General features: G+C 39.2%; 1 protein-coding gene across 1 annotated transcript in view; it reads right to left on the bottom strand.

Moving 5' to 3' along the window:
- The window catches only part of cdh11 (cadherin 11, type 2, OB-cadherin (osteoblast)), a 142,029-nt gene extending 129,968 nt beyond the window's left edge, over positions 1-12,061 (bottom strand). Inside the window, exon 1 of the mRNA XM_038285643.1 lies at positions 11,654-12,061. The gene's annotated coding sequence lies outside the window, so the exon portion shown is untranslated. The remainder of the gene's footprint in view (positions 1-11,653) is intronic.
- Positions 12,062-23,113: the final 11,052 nt, after the last annotated feature.

Below are 23,113 nucleotides of genomic sequence, written 5' to 3'. Positions count from 1 at the left end.
ATAATTGGATAGCTAAAGATTCTTTGAAGAAGACACTTTACGAAACTAAACCAGGTCAAACTCAAACTTTTCCACTTGAGAAGTTCACATTGAAAAAAAAAAAAAAAAAATATATATATCTATATATATATATATATATATATATATATATATATAGATATATTTTATCTTAAATGCAAAGTTTTGACATTTCTTTTAACAATTTGTTATAGTTGCTGCTCTAAGTGCATTGCTCTGTCAGGTAAAGGCATGTTTTAGAGTATCTGTACTCCAGTTAGTATCTAATCAATTACTAAATTAGTTGCTGATTATTTCAACAATTGATTAATAACCATTAATCTGATTAATTGTTTACGCCCTCGGTATACGTCTCTCTGTCTCACATTACCTGTCAAACAAATTTCCAGCATTTTATTGTCATTACACCGTCACAAGTACAGAGCAATGAAATTAACTGTCTGCATCTAACCCATCGCCTTGGGGAGCAGTGGGCTGCCATCGTGTGGCGCCCGGGGAGCAGTGTGGGGTTAAGGGTCTTGCTCAGGGACCCAGGGTGGCAGTCTGTGGGAGTTGGACTTGAACTCAGAAGCTCTGGATTCCAAGCTCTATGCCCTAACAACTAAGCTGCAACTCACTCTTATAACATAACCTAACAAAACATTTAAACTGAGGAACAAATGGCTTTATTTTTTACACGGTTTACAGACTTTCAAATACTCTTTGTCTATGATGAGCATCATGGCTGACAACACATAAAGAGTTGGAAAAGAGATGGGTAAGGATGAAAAGGTGGTTGGAAAAAAAGTCATAAAAAGAGCTTAAGATGCAGAAAAGGGCAAATAAATTGCAGAGAGAATATAAAAAGATGACAGCCATGAACACAGAGAATGACACAGAGGCAACAGAAGAGGTAATTATGGTAAAAAGGTCAAGCTTGCACTGAAGATAAGAAAACACTTGTAAAAAAACAGGAATCATGTGAAAGAAGTTTACAAAGGCCCGCTGATTAAAGATACGATCTCCATATTGGTGAAACTGAACCTGTGAGTCAGTGCTGTGCTGCAGCCAAGCTTTTTTCATCTCAGACCTTATTGCCGTGTTCAGCCATGTTACAGTAAGGATAAGCTCAGATAACTGGGAGAGGGGGAAACTAGAAGAATGGAAGAGAACAAGAGAGGAAGAGACGGGGGTGGATGAGAACTGGTAGATAAGCCCCCGTGTGATCAAAGCATTACTTTGACATTAAGAGCAAGCCTCGCCAGCAGGTTGACTGTTACTGTTAGAAACACACAGATTTACTTTGAAATACTGAAACATGAAATGGTAACAGGTTTCATCTTGAATTTCTCCTTCTGACACTGACAAACTAAATAAGGTGGACTGCATTCAAAACGTCATTTAAAAATCTATTATTTTGATTTACATATGAGCAAAGCGTTGGATAGACTTTGCTTTTTTCATTCTGACACGAAGAATGGATTTTAAAAAGAAATTTCCTTAACCTTCAAAAGCAAATAAAACCAAAAAAAGGATCAAAAGTAGGGCTGAAGCAATTAATCGGGTTAGGGATGCACGATATTGGGATTTTAGCCGATATCCGATATGTCGATATTTTAAAACTCATGTAGCCGATAACTGATATCGATACCGATGTTAAAGCTGGACAAAAATAAGTAGTCATTGAAAATAGCAGTTTTATTATCTATTTCTGACACTTTGAAAAATAATATACTCAAATATATTTTCATATGCTGATATCAAATTGATTTTTAAAAACGCGATATCGATCTATTTTACTTTTAAAATCTCGTGAAATTTTGCAAATTCTTGTGAGATTTTGTTAGTAAAATAGATCGATGCCGCGTCAATATATCAACATATAAAAATATGGCAAAATGTGTGAATTTTCGGGGGATTTCGTAGCATAACGATGACATATAGCAATATTTCATTAGTAAAAGAGATTGATATGGTGTTTTTAAATGGCAATATATCAGCATATGAAGATATTGTGATATTTTAATGTATCAATATTTTTTCCCTCATCTTTAGAAGTTTTTAAGTCTGTAAAAAATAAGTTTTTGAGGAAGAAGAAGTAGAATTTATTTTATTTTTTTTTAGACTTTAGAAGCTCAGAAGCTGATCAAATATCGGGTTAAATATCGGTGGGGTGGCCGATGTCCGATATTCAGTTTTAAGGCCGATACCGATAGGGGGGCGATTATATCCTGCATCACTAAATCGGGTTAATCGTAATTAATTGATTATTGAAATAATTGTCAAATAATTTTGTAATGGAGCTGACAAAACAATGTTCTTATAGCAGTTAATATATCAAAATTGTAAAAACAGGAAAATCCATATATATTTTGAAAAAAATTATGCATGATTATGCCCTAACCAGAACTCCTGAAGTCGAAAAGTTTTAGATTCACCTGGTTTAATTCTGTAAAGAATCTTCTTTGGATCATTATTTATACCTTAAACTAATACGTTTGCGGTGATTTAATGAATTTAGCGTTAATCAGTAAAAAAAAATAACAATAATTTTCGTGCCGATCACTGAGTCTGGGAGCGGCCATTTTTGCCCAAATACAGTAACACGTCCCTCCTGCCATGGTGCCTGAGGCTGCAGCCATTGAAGGTGCTGCCCTTGCGTTACATAACAGTAAATGCAAACTGCCATATTTTAGTCCCGCCTTGTTTGTGCTCATCCTCCCTCTCCTGTTGATCACTAATTGTTTCCACCTGGACTGCTACCCGGTTACGCTATTTAAACTCCTGCTCTTCACCTGCTCTGCGCGAAATCATTTGCCTTTTCACAGCTTTTAAGCCCTGTTTCATTAGTCAAGATAACTATTCAAAAAAGGAAGATATTGCATTAACCATTTAACACTTTTGTTATATTGCGATGAGAGTGTAATGTAATGTGTTCGATTCTTAAACAATAACAAAAAATAACTCAATATTGAAACCCTCTCTAAAACAATACATACTGCAAAATCCTGCTGTACCTGGCTAATGCGCTAAAGGAACGACATCCATTCTGATGTTTGGAAAATGAGGTGTAATGAATCATTTTTCCTCTTAATTATTCATCCTTAGTATTGGAATTCCTTTCTCCTGATCACAAGCTTAAAGATGCAGCTGATAATAGTATAAATAATGGAGGAATAGAGCCGTGTAATCTGGTGATAAAGCCTCTTTTTCTCCTCATCTCCTCCTCTTAGCAGTCGCTCTTTGAAAATGTGTTGTGCATTCTGTCTTCCAGCTTTATGCTGACGAGGCTCATTATTCAGCTATGTCTGAACGCTGTCATACACTTAAGTTTTCTCCCTCTCCAACAGCAAAGGAAGCAAGATAATGGTCAGATAACACATGCTCCTGACTAGAAAAAGTTCAGCTTTTAAGGCTTTTAAAATGAATTTTCACAGCAAGAAAACCTAGCAGTCTGTTTATCTGCATGTTTCCTTTACCAACGCAGCTGATGCTGAGTCCTCTCTGTAACCCTGATCATAAACAGACAAGAGCCACTGCATTACCTGCTGTGCCTGTGTCTGCCATCATCACACAAACAACAACATGAACTGAAGCAGATGGAGATTTTAGGTTTGTTCAGGTCTCCATTACAGATGAGTTTTAATAAGAAGCTAAGTTTTACATAAGAAGCTAAGTGAAGGTAATTGTTCATAGCACACAGTCAGCAAACCCAAAACATTGTTGGATTAATAATTTAGTACAATAACAACCACAGTAGAGATTTATAGCTTGCGTCTGAAGCTACAGTAAAATATTACCTTAGAAAACAGCTTAATATGGAAACCGAATCTTTTTCACCGAATTGAACATCAGCTTTCAACTAAAAACCTGAAAAGTTTACCAGTGTTTGCAAAGGGAGAGTTTGCTTGTGTTTGAAAATGTCTGGGAGGAAGTTGCACACTACAAAAAACATCAAGAATTAAGAAAAAACTTTCTTAAATGGAGTGTATTTACCCTCAATTTTAGCATATAAGATGATTTGCCAATGGAATGAGTATTTCTACTCCTAAAAACAAGATAATTAGATAATATGCACTCGAAATAAGACAAAGCAATTGTTTTTTTTTCTTATTTTAAATGTAAATTGTCTTGTTCCATTGGCAAATTATCTCAAATACCTCCTCAAATCAAGAAAAAATGCACTTAATTTAAGCAAAAATGACTCATTTAGATCTCCATTTTTTGCAGTGCAGAAAGAATTCCAGAAAAGTATAATATGATTTAAAAAAAGGTATTTCTATTAGGTTAAATAAGGCGCTCAGATTATCTTATACAAAAAAAACAGAGAGGCTGGTTAGAGATGTAGTCCAGCAAGAGGAACCATTTTAATTTATTAGAGAAAATACTAGAAAAGGCTTCCTTAGTTCTTTACACACTGCTAGGGGGTAAAATATTGTACTATCACTATCAATTAGTGATAAAACAAAATAATTCGATTAATTGATGTTTTTAAAAGTGCTAGATTTAAAATGTTGCTAAATCCTAAAATCAAGGAAGTCTCTTCCTCTGCATTTTTTACCTGCACGTTTACTTCCGCCGCCTCTTTTCTACTGTCCGATTGCATTGTTTACTCGCGCCATTGCTGATATCGGGAAAAGGGACTTTCGTGGATTATTTGGATACGTTGGTTTAAGTCATGGCGGACGGTGTTGCTTCTGTGACCCCCATAACTTCCATATTAAACCCTGCCATGAGTCCCTGGTATCTAACACAGAGATAGGCATGCTTTGGCTTTATAAACTATCAGTCTGGTAGGGATAAATACTCTGCAGTATTTACAGCAATTATTGATATTTTATATCATTAAAGGATCAATAATTGCTGTAAAAGCTGTACTTTTTAAAAAAAAGATATTTTTGCATCACATCCATAGTTAAATGATTGGCGGTTAGCTTGGAATCGAGCGGGACCTGCTCAAGTCAGTCTATTTGACCAGGTTAGTGGCTTTAGCTCATTATGTCATCATCCGTGGTATAATACCTGGATTTTTACATGTCCTAACAGCTACATATGAGCAAACATATCTGCCAAATAGTTATGATGCCTGAACTTTCCCACTGAGAAAACAACCTAGACATGAGTAGAAATTTCTTAAATTGTGTATTTACCCTCAATTTGAAGATGATTTGCCAATGGAATGAGTATTTTTACTGTTAAACTGAGATAATTAGATAAGATGCATTTGAAATAAGACAATACAATTGAAATTTCAAATGCAATTTTTTTTGTTCCATTGGCTAAGTGTCTCACTTACCTCCTCAATTCAAGAAAATATGCATTATTTGAAGAAAAATGACTTATTTAGATTTTTTTTCCAGTGCAGGAAGAGGCTCGTTTCTTGTTTAAACTGTTTCCTTTTCTTTTTTACAGTGTTTTATTGTCATGACACTGAGCAACAAAATGAACTCTTTGCTCAGGGATCCAGAGTGGCAGTCTGTGGGAGTGGGGTTCGAACTCAGAACCTCATTTTCCTCATTTTCCAAGCTCTAACCACTAGGCCACCACTCCCTACAATAATGTATAAATTGAACCAGCTGGACTTTAATATTCTACAATATTTTTGACTCCAATGAGTCAGAGATTGAGAGGCCATTATGAACGACAAAAAATGAACACAAAGCCATGTGCTTGCAAAAAGTTAATTATTGTAGAGAATAATGAGAAGAAAACGACTCATTAAATGTCTCCTTGACCCGCACGCAGAAGCTGGCCTCTCTTCCTCTATGTCTTTCTCTCTTTTGAACTCATTCTGCTGCTTTTTAGACAAGCTTGACAAAGCACATGACTTCTCAGCTGTGAGATATTATTGGTCTTTCAGAGGAGAAAAAAAAAAATCTTGGAGCCCCTAATCCAGAGTAATGGAAATGAAGACTAGAGGCTAAATATAAAAACATTTTAAGACTCTCGCTCTCTCTTTTTGTTTTTTTTTCTTGTCCCTCCCTGCCGAATAAAATATACCAAAGGAGAAAAATTACCATGAAAACACAGCCGTTCTTTTTCTCTCATGTGAATATTGTCATGAGATCGGCCTCCGTCTGACGGCACAAAACGACTGTCAGAGAAAACAAATTAGCCTGGATAATAAAGATGACTTCCAGCTTTACTTTAACAGCTGCAAATCAAAGTGCGGAAAATAGAGCCTTTGATGCTCACATACACAGCTTATATTCTGATCAATAATGCCTCTCTATCCAGTCATCAATTGTCATTGTACTTGGATCAATAGCTGTATTCTGATCACCCATAGCCAAGTCAATGAAATCACTCGTTAATCCTGAAATAACATTGATCTGCCATGCCGTGTTATTACAGTGGGGCCACAGCCTAGTCCCCTGGCAGTAAATCCACGCAACCCGTCCCACTCACACTTTGCAGAGAAAAGGTCACCCCAACTTAGGAGCTCAAGTCGGTTGTTTGAGGAAATCGGACACCTTTGAAACATCTTATCTCTGGAGTGACAGTGTTATTTCATTGCTCCCAGTTTGGTCGGATCATTTGCACGACGGCTGCATGTCTCGAAACTCCGAATGACTTCAATGTGACTTTGCTTATCACTAAATGCAGGCATGGGACGCCTTTGTTAAGATCACACACAGTTCCTTGTTCTTTGCATGCTCTCAGATTAAGACTCATTCCATCTGTGAAGCAGGACCGGAAAAAGAACAGAGCATGAACCTTTCTGGGCTTTAATTTCAGGTTGCTGGTATGAAGATCACATGGGAGTAACTGAAACCACATGAGAGCCAGAAAAGAAAAACAAACATACCTACTTCATGCTGGAGGCCAAGGACACAGAAGCCATTACAGAAAGGGAAGTATGCTTTTTTATCAAAAAAGGCTGGGGAACCCATGTTGACATAAAATAATAAGGGGGAAAAATCATCAATAACTTATGAAACATCTGTCTTCTTTTATTCGCTTCCCCTACAGAAAGGTTAGAGGTCAGAAAAGCTAATTATTGACTTAGTCAATTAATCTGACTAAAGCCAAGGATTTGTGCTATGATCTACTGCACTGGACAGCAGATGTCATAAATCAGAGCAACATTTTGATTTTAAAACCATTCTGCTCAAATCATGGGAAGGAATGACAGAATTTCAGTCTGACAACATTTAGGATTTTCCTATTATCTGGAAAGTTTTCATTTCTATTGCTTTTGAGATTTACATTTTATTACTACACCAACAATACTAATCAAACACATTTGCCTTATTTTCTGCATATGGTTACAGTTGCTTAGACAGTCTGCTCTAGCAGGTCTCCTGCAATCAGCTCTTTTATCTGCAGTTTAAAACCACAGCAGCACCTCATTGGTTTCCATGCTCTGACTGTCGGTAGTTTTCCCAACAGGATGCAAAGTGCTGAATTAGGCCTTTTCTGAAGCTACCTTACAGGCACAACAAATAAAAAATAAAATAAGGGAGAGGTAACTCTGCGTTAAAAGCCACTCGAGCATTTTATTCAAAGAACATCAATGCCTGTCCGTACTTTTATATTTACTTGCTTAGTTTATATTTTATGAAACAGAAAAGTAACCCAGAAGGACTTAGCTCCTGTTGTTCCAGGTTAAAGATTGCAACTTCTGATTTTTGACCAATTGAAAAACACTTATTAGACCAAAAAAAATAAAAAATAAATAAAAAATATGAGCAAAAAGTCCAAATCCAAGAATAAGTAAAGAAATCTAATTTACAGTTCTGTCTATAAAGATCTATTAACCAGAGGGAGAGCAAGATGATAAATATTATCACAAACTGGGAACATCCAGGCACCACTAGCCGACCCACAACTAATCTGCACTAAAGAGAGAAAGAGAAGGAAAACAGAAGCTGCTGCGTAACTTTGAGTCTGCTTTCTGTCAGGCCTGCAGACTTAGATATGGCAGGAAAGCAAAATAAAGAAGTTCAGCAGCAGCAGAGCTCAATTCCCCTCCAACCGCCCCCCCACCCCGCCGCTCCCACCTCCTATCACCTCTCACTGGGAGGTAATGTGAATGTGAAGGTAAGAGGAACCATTCAGCGTGGACATGCCATCCAGACAGAGAGTGTGTGTGTGTGTGTGTGTGTGTGTCGGGGCAGCTCGTGCTGATTGAATCCTGTATCCCTGGGGAGCCTAACTACCTCTCTATCTCTCTGACCGACACTCTGCCAGAGAGATTGGTAAAGAATTTGAAAAAAAAAGGTGTAAAAAGAAGGGAAATAAATGCAGCAGAGCAGCAGCAGAGCTGGTAGCCTCACAGCTCCCTCTATCGGACCCTGGATGCGGTTCAACGCTCGCTGTCTTCCACTGCCTCACATGGCTTTCTTGCTGCTCCCTTTTTCTTTAAATATCAAGTGCTAACTTATAATAGCCAACAAATTTTGCTCTCATTAATAATAATTAAAAATAATCAGCCAGTGACATCATTAATGAGATAACTATTTTAGAATATTAAGTTGAAATCTCTATTGTGAAAAAACAGGAATGTAGTTATTTTCTTTTCTCCTTAAGTCATTTAGTCTCAGTAATTTTAAGAGATTTTAATTTAGCTCAGAGCCCTTTAAATATTAGAGCTTGTTTTGTTTTTTTTTTTGCTTTTTTTAAAAAAAAGCTAAATAATAGATTATTAGAAATATCAGTCAGAAGGAAAGTCAATAAAATAAAAAAAGTGGAGACAATCTGTGAACCTAGAATATTCTCTAATCTCAAACGCATTTTTTGCAGCATCCTAAACTGACATCTCAGCTTCTTCCACTGCTATTTTCCTCAAACAACTTTTATGAAATTGAGCAAATCTGATGACGTTTTTTGCATGTTACATGTTGTGCAATGTTCACCTATCAGCCAAGGTTCAGCTGAAACCCAGCATGCAGACGAGGGACTGTGGTCGTTTGTCCTGCATTCAGAGGATCACTTTTACAGACATAAAAAAAGAGAAATGCTAGATTTGTTCAATTAGGCATCTAAGTGAAGACTGAGACCTTCTCCATATATATATTTTTTTTAGCTCAGACAGAAACTCGGATAGAGAACTTTTGCTGATAGAAGTCATGCTGCCCTCGTCTTCTTCTAACATCCTGATGGGAGTCACGCTCTTTTCTTCAACTCAATTCCACTCCTCTGATCATGGAACTTGTTGTTTCTCCTCAGTGCACCACATCCTCTAACATTGATCACATGTCCTGTTGATCTAATACCTCCAGATTCTTACCAAATTATTTCAAAGGGCCACTCATTTTTGAGTAAAACTATAAAAAGAAAAAAGCTTTTTTCTGAAGTAAATCGTTGTAAATTGGACCTTTTAACGGCAGGTCTACCATTCTGAATGACTTTATCTCGCTAAAATAGTGTTTTTCTCTCACTTTTTTGTTTGACTTGATATTCCTTTATCAGTTTTCCACATTCCTATCGGTAATAAACTATCTACGCTCAATCAAGCTGAACCAAATTGCAGATTTCTGCTATCGTACACACACTGACCTTTGAACCTATCAATAGGTATCCCTAATTGAGAGTAGTGCGTCACTGTTTGACAGCTCTGTAAACTAATCGGCAGGGTGCGAGAAGTTTTATAAAATATCGATGCAAATTTGAAAGCTTTGAAAAATGATGCACCATTAAATCAGATCGTATTTGATATCAATCGGCGAACGGACCCAAAACCATAAAACGTGCTTTTATCTGTGAAGATTCTCAGTCTTCCAGTTCATAGTTAAGCTTGAAAGGTTAAGTTTAGGCAACTGGAGGTGAAATATAATGTGCTGCTTGTCGTAAGAAATCCTCCATCTTTGATTTGATATCTTCAGCTGATGGTCAAAATCTAATTTTGCAGGAGTGAAAAAATGCCATAGAAAGGACGGCCACAAGAAAACACCAACTGATGTTAAGAAGTTGTTGACCAGAACACACTTTTCAATATGAAGCAATGACAAGACCTTCAGCTGTTCAGTTAAATTTAAAAGTTCATCTGCTTTTAAATTCTTAGTTTTCCATTTAGCTTTTTTTTAATCTACTCTGACTTCATCATCCTTGAGCTCTAAGGAAATGAACTGTCAGCTTAATCTTAAATAATGATTAAAAGTATATCTTTAGTGGAAGACTGTTTAGAGGGTATATTTTAGACGGATTTTGTTTTACAAGGTTTCTAAATATCACTTCAGATGTCAGCCAAAAGGCCTGTTTTTATTTGAAGATGCTGTAAGAAATAAAAAGGCTTGCTGGTTCAAAGAACCTTCTCCCTAGAATAAAATACAGCTGCAGCAAATGATTTTCTCAATGGCTCCCAACAGACCAGAGAACAGGAAGAGAGTTTGCTGAGGGGAGAAATGAAGCAGGGAGAACAAAAGGACTGGAAAAGGGATGTGTGGTCAAAGTGGGGGTCTGAGAGGGTGGGGGGTTATTTTCAAACTGCAACTGTGTGAGAGACAGAAGGTTTCATTTTCTCGTGCTGTTAAAAGGGGGACAGAAAGTGCAGTGCAATAGCAGATATCAGAACTGCATGCAGGCAGTTCGATGGATTTCATTCTGGCAACATTGGTGCCAATGAAGGTGGGGAGCAAATGGCTTCAAGGGCAGAATGTATAAATATAAATATATTCATGTTTATTCATTTTAAAGCAGACAAGACAATTCTGGATTTATATTTATGTATAAATATATGTTTATGGTTATGTTTTTTTTTTTCCTACAGTTACTTTTTCTTTTATAAGTCAGGAATTGTGCATCAGCAGCACTGCTGCCACCTGAGATTATCAAGGTTCCCCTTCCGGTTATTCCTTTCAAAACTTTCATGAAGTGTCCTTGTTCTCAGAATATATAAATAGATATAAAACATTAAAGTTAGATCAAAGTAAGGAAGATGATAGGAGTTTTCAGTGATCGTCCTGAGGGACCTGTCCGATGATTGGCTGCCCAGCGCAGCGCGAGTAGAAACCCTCCGAGTTCAGACGCAAGACGCACCTCTTCTTTTAGTCTTTTTTTACTGCGCTGATTTACAAAAACAATGTCTGACAGTTTGGATTGAATGCTCTAACTCCACTACTCGGTATGAAGTATATTAAAGACGTTTTTTTTTTTGTTATTTCAGTTGGATGAAATGTTTTTTTTTCCAGAAACGTTTTTCCGATTAAACTCTGTTGATTTTTCTTTTTTCTTTTTGCAAACCGCAATATTCGTCATGCATTCAGTGTGTTTCAGTAGGTTTGTTTGTTTGTAATACGTGTTGAATGAAACCTGTGCGCAGCCGTTGCGCGGAGCGGATAAAGACGCGCAGAGGGAGTTCAAATGCCGCTCCAGCTGCGGCTCCATTCGCAGGACATTTCAGTCTAAAGTAACATCTGGCATCAGCAGCTCTATCAACTTCCCCAATAGATGAGCAAAATAACCGCCTTTATTTTTGATTCAATGTTGAGGCATTTAACGCATCCTTTACGCAGAGGATGTGTTGATCCAGAGTGGAACCAGAATCTCCTTAGTATCCTGGGAACCGATTTTTTTTTTCTTCTTTCTGATGGTTTTGCGCTGAGAGGCTTCATAGATGCGGCTGAACATAATTACTCCCAAATGAGAGGATAGGAAAGCTGATGGCAGACAGAAACACGCCATCTCCTAAAAAAAAACACTCTACTCATCTTACCTTGAAAGTGGAAAATATCCTTGGGTTTGTTTTTATTTCTTCTTTAACCAGATGTTCAACACATCCACTGACTGTATGTCCGGAGTTAATTGTTCAGATTTTTTTTGCGCTCATGGAGGTAAAGGGAAAAAAAATAATAATAAGAAGAACGCAGGAGCAAAGAAAAAAAAAGAGAGATTCTACAAAAAAAATATAAAAATGCGTTTGGATGAGTCTCGAAAGTGAAGTGAGGGAGAGGAACAATGGAGGCGGTGAAGAGGAGAAGAGGGAGTCCAGGTGGGAGTCAGAGAAAATAGGGGAGATCAGCGGAGCATTCCGGCCTCCTTCGGGTAATAAAATCCAGAATCGACAGTCTCTCAGTCCGTCCTCCTTCTAGGAGAGACAGCAGCGATCTGAGGGGGAGAGAGAGAGAGAGAGGCGGCATCGATAGAGAGAGAGAGGGAGGGATGGATGGGGGAGAGGGGGGAGTGTGAGCGGCGCTGCCGGTGGAGGGCGATGGAAACTCAACCTTCACGCTGCGCTGGATTATGTATCTGACATGAAATACCTCCCATCCAATAAAGTCTCAGCATGTCAGATTTTGCTGTTTAATGTTAAAGCAAGTAAAAAAAAAAAAGTAATTCTCTTTTTTTTTTTTTTTTTTGAATGATGGATAAATCAGTTCCAGAGCAGAAAGATCGCCCTCAGCAGGAGGCTCATTTCATGCAACAGTTGCCTTTTCCTTACAGGCTGAAAGCAACTCTCCAACTGGAGTTACTGTTACTCTCACATGCAGCCAATCAGAGGAGGCGAGCAGGGGCAGACTGAGCAGCTATTGGCTGGATGGACAAGAATATTTGAATCCTCCATCAGCCAATGGAATCAGAAGAAGAGAAAGAGCAAAACATAGAACTCTTTCTTCTGAGGATTAGGGAGCTTCACCCTTATTAACCTTTGGATGCATAAATCATCTCCTGTATGTTTTCCCGAAGTGTAACTCTATATAACAGCCCCCTCCTCCCCCTTGATGCTTGGGGTAGAGGGGGACTGCAATGCAGGCCTCTATAAAGTGACCATACATACTTATTTACATACAATTCGAGGTTTATATGCACAACACCCTTACTCTTAATGCATCGACTTAAAATAATAATAATCAAAATATAATTATTAACACAGAGCCTTTTTTTGAAGGTCTTTCATTCATAAATAATTCCAGGTTGCACATTAACCCTGGATTCTATATTGGATTTGGTCATCAGTGTCAGTGAGAGTCCATCTAACTTTCCACTCGTTGTTTCTTTCTTTGCACAGGTAAACAGCACATTTCTTCTTCTACGCTTGCATTATCGGCAGAGCAGACGCTGAATGCGCACTTTCATCTGGTTTGGTCTGCCGGCTTCCGTAGCGTTGTGAACTTGCATGCGCGCGCTTTCAGGAAATCCTATACACTACTGTTTATGTTCGTTTCGAGTAAATTCTGGATGCTACCCACTCAGGACACTTGGAATACATTGGACGAGCAGTATGGAGGAATATTGACACGTTTTTGTGGACTTTTATGGACCTTTCTGCCTCGGACACCATAGACCTCCATTATTTGAATGTCAGCAGACAGCAAGAAGCCTCCCAGATCTCCAGATGCATTTGAGATATCAAAAAAGTACTCCAGAGTGTTGTTCAGCATGGGGGTGAGTAGAAAATGAAGGCTAATCATGTTTTGGGTGTACTATTCCTTTAAAGTTTTATAGCATACCAACTACTGTATCCAAAGGTTAATTTAAGGTTGCCGTGGTGTATGTGGTGCTGAGGATTCAATAGATTAAGCAGTTCTGCAATCCTGGATCACGTATTTTTCAAGCCTTCTCTTTAAAAATGACTTATTGTGTTTTCGAAATGATGAACATTCCATTTTTCTTATGCTACGTTCACACCGGACGCAGCAAGAGCAGCAAAATTGCGTCTGCTGCTTCATTTTTGCTGCTTGTACCAGTTAGTTCTGACGCGCGGCTGAAGCAGCTTTGCTGCTCTGGCTGCGCGGTGCAAAAGTGTGTCTGACTCGCGTTGGGCGGAGCTACTCTATCCTTTCTCTGCCTTGCAGCTATATTTGCTGTGATCAGTGGGAATAAAGTAGTTTTAATATGTTTTTAAGTGAGAAAATACACCTGAAAACTTAATCATTGCAGTCAGTTCATCCAGATTACAATCCCACCTTCCAGTGTTATTTCTGTCGGAGCCGCTTAGACCCCCCCATACCAGCGGTGCGCTGTCAGTAGGAATCCCATTCAACAGCAGCCTCTGGCCGGGTCGCCTCCTCGCGGTGCGGCGGCTGGTAGGTGTTTTTCATCTAAATAATCCAAACTGCAGGCAGCAGGATAATAAAAGCGAACACATTCTGTCGGCAGGTTTCAGCATTTTAAGTTAATTTAGGCGTTAATAAACTGTTTCAGGGGAGTGATCACAGCGCTCTGTATCATCAGCGATGTGTACCTGTCTCTTTGCCAGCTCCCAGATCAGCTTCTCTGATTGGTTGATGCGGCACGTCGAGCAGCAAAAGTTAAATTTTTCCATGTCGAGCAGCAGCTCGTAACGCGCGTTCAGGAGCGTTTAAGCATCTGACGCACGTTACGCGCTGCTGCTCAAAACGCGCTGCGGGACCTTTGGCTGCGCCTTGATGCGCGTCAACCATTGACTTTGCATGTAAACTCGCTGCTGCGTCCGGTGGGAAAGCAGCATTAGGCCAAACGGGATGTCCCACTGCACCGAAATATATTTGTCTGTGTTTAGGAATCCTAAAGAAATCTTTTGTTGTACATTGGATATAATAATCACATGAAGATTTTCAGCAATTTTGTGACTAATAACAAAGTGATGCGTTAGTAGTTACATACAAAAGTATGTGTTTCTGTAGTAGGCAGACATTGATAATGGTAAATCTTTGAAATTTAAGTAAAATTATTCTTGGTTCTTTCCTTTTTTTCACAAAAAATGTGGCAGCCCCAATTCCTTTAAATGTAATCCATTACAACAGTTTCCATATGCCACCTTTTCTACACAAAAAATCTGTAAAAATGTCCATAGCTGTATATTGGTTACTTTATTCTTCAGGTGCACATTTTTATATTGTTAAAACACTTTACAGTACAATATTGTGTTGTTTATCTTTTAATTCTTCACTAGTATTTTATCCTTATATATTTTTATAAGGTCTACATTTGAGTGAGATTTTTTTCTATATTCTTTTTCCTGCTGTAAACACAACATATTCTCATTATTAGTTCGTATGAAATCGTACGAAAAGTTATGCACAGTATTTCGTACGTTTTGGACGTTTTTCCTCGGAAAAACACATCAGTGCGCAGGCAGACAGACGGAAAAAAGCAGATCCGCGGACGGACGTAAAACTGGGAAAAACAGTGCAATAATTACTTCTTCATCTTCTAACTGCATTGCTTGCTGTTTTATATCTTAGGGTTAGGCGTTAGACACTCTCTCGATGACCCCCCCACCCAGTCCGACGACTAGAGCAGTTGGTTAGGGGATCAAAGGCATTGCACGGGCCGGCGCACGTTCGTTGGTATCTCTCAGATCCATAGCCAAGCCAGTTTGTAGAACTTGGAGAACTACGATTAGCTTTTAGAGTAATGGCTAGGTTTTAGGGTTAGGGCAAGGCTTAAAATTAGGTTCAGGGAAAGTGTCAAGGTTAGGGATCGGCTAGGTGAAATTTCAAGGCATGAGTCAGGTTTTAGGTTTAGGCATGGATTCCACTAATATTAGGGTCAGTAGCCAATTGATCTGGTAAGTGGATAGTAAGGGCTAAAATTAGGTTTAGGGCAAGTGTCAAGGTAAACGTAGAAGAAGAAATGTGCTGTTTACCTGTGCAAAGAAAGAAACAACGAAAGAAAAATGTCTGAGGACTTCAGTGTTGAGGAAGAGCATGAGTTCTTTGCCGAGCTGAATGCGCACTTTCATCTGGTTTGGTCTGCCACGGTTTCCGTAGACTCGTGAACGCGCTTTTAGGAAATCCTATACACTACTGTTTATGCTCTAAAAACATTCTAAATGACTTTGTTTCGAGTAAATTCTGGATGCTACCCACTCAGGACACTTGGAATACATTGGACGAGCAGTATGGAGGAATATTGACACGTTTTTTGTGGACTTTTATGGAGCTTTCTGCCTCGGGCGCCATTGACCTCCATTATTTGAATGTCAGCAGACAGCAAGAAGCCTCCCAGATCTCCAGATGCATTTGAGATATCAAAAAAGTACTCCAGAGTGTTGTTCAGCATGGGGGTGAGTAGAAAATGAAGGCTAATCATGTTTTGGGTGTACTATTCCTTTAAGCAGTATTATAACAAAAAGAAAAAAGAAAACAATAACAAAATACAACATACCTTATATTGTGCAACGGGACACATTCAGCTCTCCAGCTCTCTAACATGAAATGGTTTAAAAGATCAACACAATTCCAGGCAAGACTTGACCCATAGCAATACATGGTGAGATATTGTTTTATGTCACGTTGTGCCAATTTCAAATGTTTCCCAATTTAATATGATTTCTTGGAACAATTCCCTGTCATTTTACTCTCAACTAAAGGACACTAGAGAAAATAGGAGCAGATTCATCTCATGTTAAGCTCTTCATTTTCTCTTCAAAATAAGAAAGCCATAATTTAAATCAGGGGCATACTCAATTGCTCAAAGTTTTCTCTACTTCCTTATATTTTGCTGATTGGTCTTTTCTCTTTGTGGGTTATCCCTTGCTCCACAGGGACTATTTGGGGAAGCATCACATACAACTGAAAGAATGATATGCTGAGAAGCTTAAACTGACCACAAAAGATGAGAGTGAACAACAGGTGAGCAATACATTTGTTCTAGGGAATGTCTAACCTGGAAAAGACAGATTGATAATGCAGAGTGCTTCTGGTTTAGTTCTTCACATTGTCAATCTTGGCCTGCTTCCATCAGATAGTCAGAAAAAAGAAGGGTAATTCAGTAGAACCATCTGAGCTCACTGAGCAAATTAACAACCAGTGTTCATCTGCAAAGGTTTGTTTTTGCAAACAGGAGGTAAGGTAAAAAGACACACATATCTTTGCCAGTAAAAAATGCACAAAGTGCTTCTTGCTATTTTTTAGGAAAAAATGAACGCATGGATTGTGATAAAATAGATGGTATAACAGCAGCTATGCTTGCATCCTGTGCGGCCAAGTTTATTTTGCTTTGGCCATGAGCCCATAATACTGCAGCAATCAACCTCTTTTGGAGTGAGTGGGGCGTGATTGTTTGGCTCATGTGTGTTTATGAACACACAAATACTGCAAGAATTAAACCTGCAGGAAATCTTAGCCGAATGAAGTCTGTAATACTTGGTCCTCACTTGCTCTGCTCAGTATTTGGTAATTATGAGTTTAATGGTTCTAACATACAACCAACTATAAAACCCATAGACATAGAAGGCTAATAGTGCCGACCAGAGAACCATGAAAACCCTAAAATTGAAGCTCCAATCAAAAATGCTCCAAATGACAATTAAATGACAACACTAAAGCCAGTGTTACAAAAACTCACCAACAGGTACTTAGTTAGTCACTTGCACATAATTGGTCTTCATGTGCACCACAATGCATCTAAATAGGATACTTAATTAAGGTTAATCAACTCAGAGCTTTACTTTTTCCAACTGTGACTGAGTTGAAAACAACACAGCATCCATCTATCCATCATCCGTCACCCATCCATCCATCCACCCATCCATCCATCCATCCATCATCCGTCACCCATCCATCCATCATCCATCCATCCATCCATCTATCCATCATCCGTCACCCATCCATCCATCCACCCATCCATCCATCCATCCATCATCCGTCACCCATCCATCCATCATCCATCCATCCATCCATCCATCATCCGTCACCCATCCATCCATCCACCCATCCATCCATCATCCGTCACCCATTCATCCATCCATCCATCCATCCATCCATCCACCATCCATCACCCATCCATCCATCCATCCATCATCCGCCACCCATCCATCCATCCATCCACCCATCATCCATCACCCATTCATCCATCCATCCACCCATCATCCATCCACCCATCCATCCATCCATCATCCGTCACCCATCCATCCATCCATCATCCGCCACCCATCCATCCATCCACCCATCATCCATCCACCCATCCATCCATCCATCATCCGGCACCCATCCATCCATCCATCCATCCATCCACCCATCCATCCATCCATCCATCCATCCATCCATCATCCGGCACCCATCCATCCATCCATCCATCCATCCACCCATCCATCCACCCATCCATCCATCCATCCATCCATCCATCCATCCATCCATCCATCCATCATCCGTCATCCATCCACCCATCCATCCATCCATCCATCATCCGCCACCCACCCATCCATCTATCCATCATCCGCCACCCATCCATCCATCCATCCATCATCCGTCACCCATCCATCCATCTATCCATCATCCGCCACCCATCCATCCATCCATCCATCCATCCACCCACCCATCCATCTATCCATCATCCGCCACCCATCCATCCATCCATCCATCCATCCATCCATCCATCCATCATCCGCCACCCATCCATCCATCCATCCATCCATCCATCCATCCATCCATCCATCCATCCATCCATCCATCCATCATCCGGCATCCATCCATCCATCCATCCATCCATCCATCCATCCATCCATCCATCCATCCACACTTATCCCCTTCTGGGGTCGCGAGGGATGCTGGTGCCTACAGATGTCAACAACATAGCATCTAATTCTTATTTCAGTAAAATGATTAATGATTTTCTCACAGCTCAACTTACATTTACATATTTCATATATTTACTACTCAAAACTTTTGTCCAATTTTAAAGTATTTTTAAAGTATTTTTTCATCTTATATCTTCATATTTCATTGAAATATGAAGATATAAGATCTTGAAAGAAGATGTAACTTTGCCTGGAATGGACTTGGCTCAAAGTTTACACTTTGGCAGATATATGGCAGTAGAAGCCCTGAAACAGAGCTGATATTCACAAGGTACTCATGGGGGCTTTTATTCAGTTGAGCATTGTTGATGCAAATACATATTTTCATTACAGCATCCTTTATTACACCAAATGCAAAATGACTTAATTGGATTCAAATAAATGGTGGATTGTCGGAAGTAATTAGGCGGGTATATTTGGTCATAATGAATGAACATGTAGACAGCTGCAGTCTTTTTGCTCATAATCTCTTCATTGCAGTCTTTCTGGTGCGCAGACAAATTTAGTTTCAATAAATAAGTCAGAATATGCATTAAGATGATTCAAACTGTCTTTTGTCTGAAAAGTCCTCTGTGTTAAGTTTTAAAGGGTAAAGAGGAAAAAAATTAGTATTTCTTTTTAGACAACCAAATAATGCTGATTTTTTTTTTTTTTTTTTTTTCATCCCAACTTATAACGGATTTAACTTTTCCATCATACATTATCCTAGAAAAGTGTATGTATTCAATGTCTAAGGCTTGCAAGTACAACTTGAACGCATCATCCTGCTGGATGGCGATTAAATAAACTGCATAATAATTAGTCCAATATTAAAATGAAGAGTTAACAGGATAGTATGTTCAAACAAACATCAATATCTTTTCATTAATACAATTGAAAAACTTCAGCAAACTGTTCAAACAGTTTGCTACAGGTGCATGAAGAAATATTCAAAAAGGACGAATATTTTCTTCCTGCCGAGATATTAATTAATTCTGATATCGGCTAAGATTGGAGAGCAGTGATAAATGCTGAAGATGCTCTGGATTGTTACTGTGGTTTAATTTTCATGTACTATTTGTTTACTCAGATTGGAGCAAACAGGACAGGCTATTCATGACAGAAATTGATTCATAAGTTCAAAACATACTCATACTCATCGTCTTCCACTTATCAGGGACAAGTTCGGGGGTGGAAGTCTCCGGGGAGATGCCCAGAGTCTTTCCAGAGACACCCCTTACAGCTCCCATGGGGAAAGCCTGAGTTATTCAAGGGCCAGCCAAGACACAAAATGCAACAAATTGTTGTTCCAACCTCCTGTCCCTATCTCCTATCCCTTAACCTTTCACAGGGTTAACAGTAAGAATACCACTCAGGGTAGAAAAGGAACTCAACAATTGGTTGACGAGACATTGAAAAGACAACAAGATTTATGTCCAAAGGACGTTTACATCTGGTTGAAAAGGGAAAGTTGAAAAGCCGTAGTTTTCAGATAATTCAAAATACGTTGAAATCCCAGAAAACCAGTCAGTCTCTGGTGTGACCACCGTTTGCGTCATGCACTACAACACATATCCTTTCTATAGAGTTGATCAGATTGTCAATTGTGGCCTGTTGAATGTTGGTCCACTCCTCCTCAATGGTTGTGTGAAGTCGCTGGACATTGGCAGGAAGTGGTACATGCTGTCATATATGCCGATCCACATCATCCCAAACATTCTCAATGGGTGACTTCTCTGGTGAGTATGCTGGCCATGCAATAAATTAGATGTTTTCAGGTTCCAAGAATGGTGTCCAGAAACTTGCAACATGGGGCCGTGCATCATCCTGCTCCAACATGAGATGATGTTCTTGGATGATGGCACAACAATGGGCCTCAGGATCTCTTCAAAGTATCTCTTTGCATTTAAATTTCCATCAATAAAAGGTACCTGTGTTCTTTGTCCAGAAGAGAATCCTGCCTATACCATAACCCCTCCTCCACGATGGGTCACCTGACCACAACATTGACATTAGAAAAACCTCTCACCCACATGACGCCATCTGCCTTGAACAGACTGATATTCTTCTATATAGAGAACACCTCTCCAACTTTCAGACACCAGCAAAGGTGAGCATTTGCGAACTCAAATCTGTTACGACGACAACTAGAATCAGAAGGAGATGCCTATTGGGGCAACAAGCATGCATAAGAGCTTCCATGAGACGGTTTCCGACAGATTTGCTGAAATTCTTTGGTTATGTAAACTGGTTTCTTTTAGATCTCTGAATGGTGCTACTCAGATGTTCTGGGAGGTTAAAATACTGGATGTTGAGGTCCTGAGCTGATGTGGTTATACGTGTCTGCGGTTGTGAGGCTGGTTGGATGTACTGCCACATTCTCTGAAACGCCTTTGGAGACAGCTTATGGTAGAGAAATTAACATTCAATATGCGAGCAACAGCTCTCACGTTCCTGCTGTCAATACGCCAATTGCCAGTGTCTTTCTACGTGAACTAGTTCAAAGTTCAGTTCACACATTTTAAAATGAACTAGTTCAGTTCATAATTCAAAATTTTGAACTAAGTTCACAGTTCCAAAAAATGAACTAGTTCATAGTTCTTTTTTTTTCATATATTTTTCAATTACACCATAGCCTACTGTAGAACCACAGACAGCAATTATTTTATCAGTTGTAACTCTGAAACTGTGCGTAAGATTTCATCTTCATATCCAGTTTTGAATCCTTATCCAACCAGGGTTTACATTAGCATTGAGGAGACAGATTTCCCCATTGTTGCTTTAACGCTTTGTTGCTGTCCATTCACTTCACACTAGTAGCAGCTGCAGCTTTCACCCCTACAGTATATTCTCAAAAACATCAGGAAAAATGTGCTGCTTGAATGGTCTTTTTTATGAGGAATTATTAAAAGAAAAATAGGAAAGTAGTCTTTAAGGTGCAAATGTTTTTTTTATTTATTTTAATAATTTTTTCCATTTGAAATTTCATTTCAGTACATACTAAAAAGGAATACTGGAAAATTATACCAGGCAGTTTTAAGTGCGGATTTTTTTACTGAAAGCCGGCGGGCAAAGTTTGCAGAGAAATGTAAGATTGTTGCCATCATCCTCACCGACCACCTGTTCATAAACCTGTTTTAAGTGATCATACTGCTGCTTTGTCGCATCCATGGTCGCCTCCATGCTGCTGTGGCTTCCACGCTGCATTTTGTTTTGATGACGCACGCGGCTGTAGGCTACGACGCTGGTAGCTGGTGTTGCCAGATTGGGTGTTTTTCCCGCTACATATTAAGGCCTGTTTACGGTGTGATTCAGCCGGGGTTTAGCCTGGAGGACTCTATAGAAATCTGGCAACCTATTGAATGGAGTTGAACTGAGAGAGCGTGCCGTTCACAGACACCAGAATGAACGAGTTCACAATAACGTTCATCAGGCAGTAATGCAGTACGTTCAGTTCACGTTCGCCCAAAATATGAACGAGTTCATGAACTTTCGTTCAATTAACGCGTTCAGGCCCAACGCTGCCAATTGGTCACTTGCTCATATCTCGCAAGATCTGTGGCATTGTTCTGTGTGATAAAACTTTACCTTTCAGAGTGGCCTTTGTTTGTGAGCAGTCTAAGGCACACCTGTGCACTAATGATGCAGGAATGGCTAGAGATAGCCAACGTCTTGGGAAAGAGCGGTTAGTGTTGAATATAGGGGTTGAAATGTGGAGTGCAAGAATGTGAAATGTGGTCCACGAGAAGAATGGACTGCATGTTTTTCTTTATATTCTACCCAATTTAAAACATTGGGTTCTAGTGATACAACCGATAATACAGGTTTATGCCCATATGACTCTATCTATTTCAATGACTATCTGTGCAGCCTTGCTGTTATTTTATTATTTTTTTTCATGGGTGTGCTGTTTTCATAGCACGCAAACTTTGGAAACATGCAGGCCCATGTGCCCAGAGCTCCTTGGTTTTAAGCCTTGAATAGATTATTTGTTAAAATGTTACTTCCATGGGCGCCAACATTGAAACGATACAGAATAAAAATCTAGCTTTTTTAAATACATGACAATTAAAGCCCATATTTGAACATACTCAGAGATAGACTACATGCTGCCTTCTACTCCATTGTGCAGTAGGCCCGAGTATACCGGGGCACTTCAACCTGAGCAGGCAATCTTTGCAGTGTACAAAAAAACCACTGTATTAAATTGTGAAATACAATAAGACCAAGGCTAGTGAATTGTTCCGATAGATAGAAAAGAAGAACATAAGCTCAATGTGATAAACACTTTTATTTGTCAGGCTATAAAAAAGTAGGTACAAAAAAAGAAATGTAGGTAAAACTTTGAGGTGAAAACTGCAGACAAATTAGATCGTCCGGTTCTCTAAGGGAATCTCCCTTCAGGTAACATAGAAAAAAACCCTCATTGCTGACTCCATGTTTTTGCAAGAATCTTCATTCTCCTCCAACAGCCTCAGACTATCGTTTGTAGGCAGCAGGAAGTTGTACAGAAAACATCAACAAAAGTATCCACCTTTTGTGGGTGCAAGTTAAAGTGGTGAAAAAGAACTCTCCACCTGCTAGGTGGTTCAACCCTTTTTGTCTTTGAAAGTCTAATGAAATGTTCACAGCATCAGCCACCATAACAAATGGGACCCCACCAAGCTGATAAGTCCAACATACAATGAAAAC

This window comes from Cyprinodon tularosa, unplaced genomic scaffold (assembly GCF_016077235.1).
Source record: "Cyprinodon tularosa strain WSP-4 unplaced genomic scaffold, ASM1607723v1 ctg213, whole genome shotgun sequence".
Taxonomy (NCBI): Eukaryota; Metazoa; Chordata; class Actinopteri; order Cyprinodontiformes; family Cyprinodontidae; genus Cyprinodon; species Cyprinodon tularosa.
Note: the sequence above shows the minus strand (reverse complement) of the source record. Positions and strands in the feature narration are given on the sequence as shown.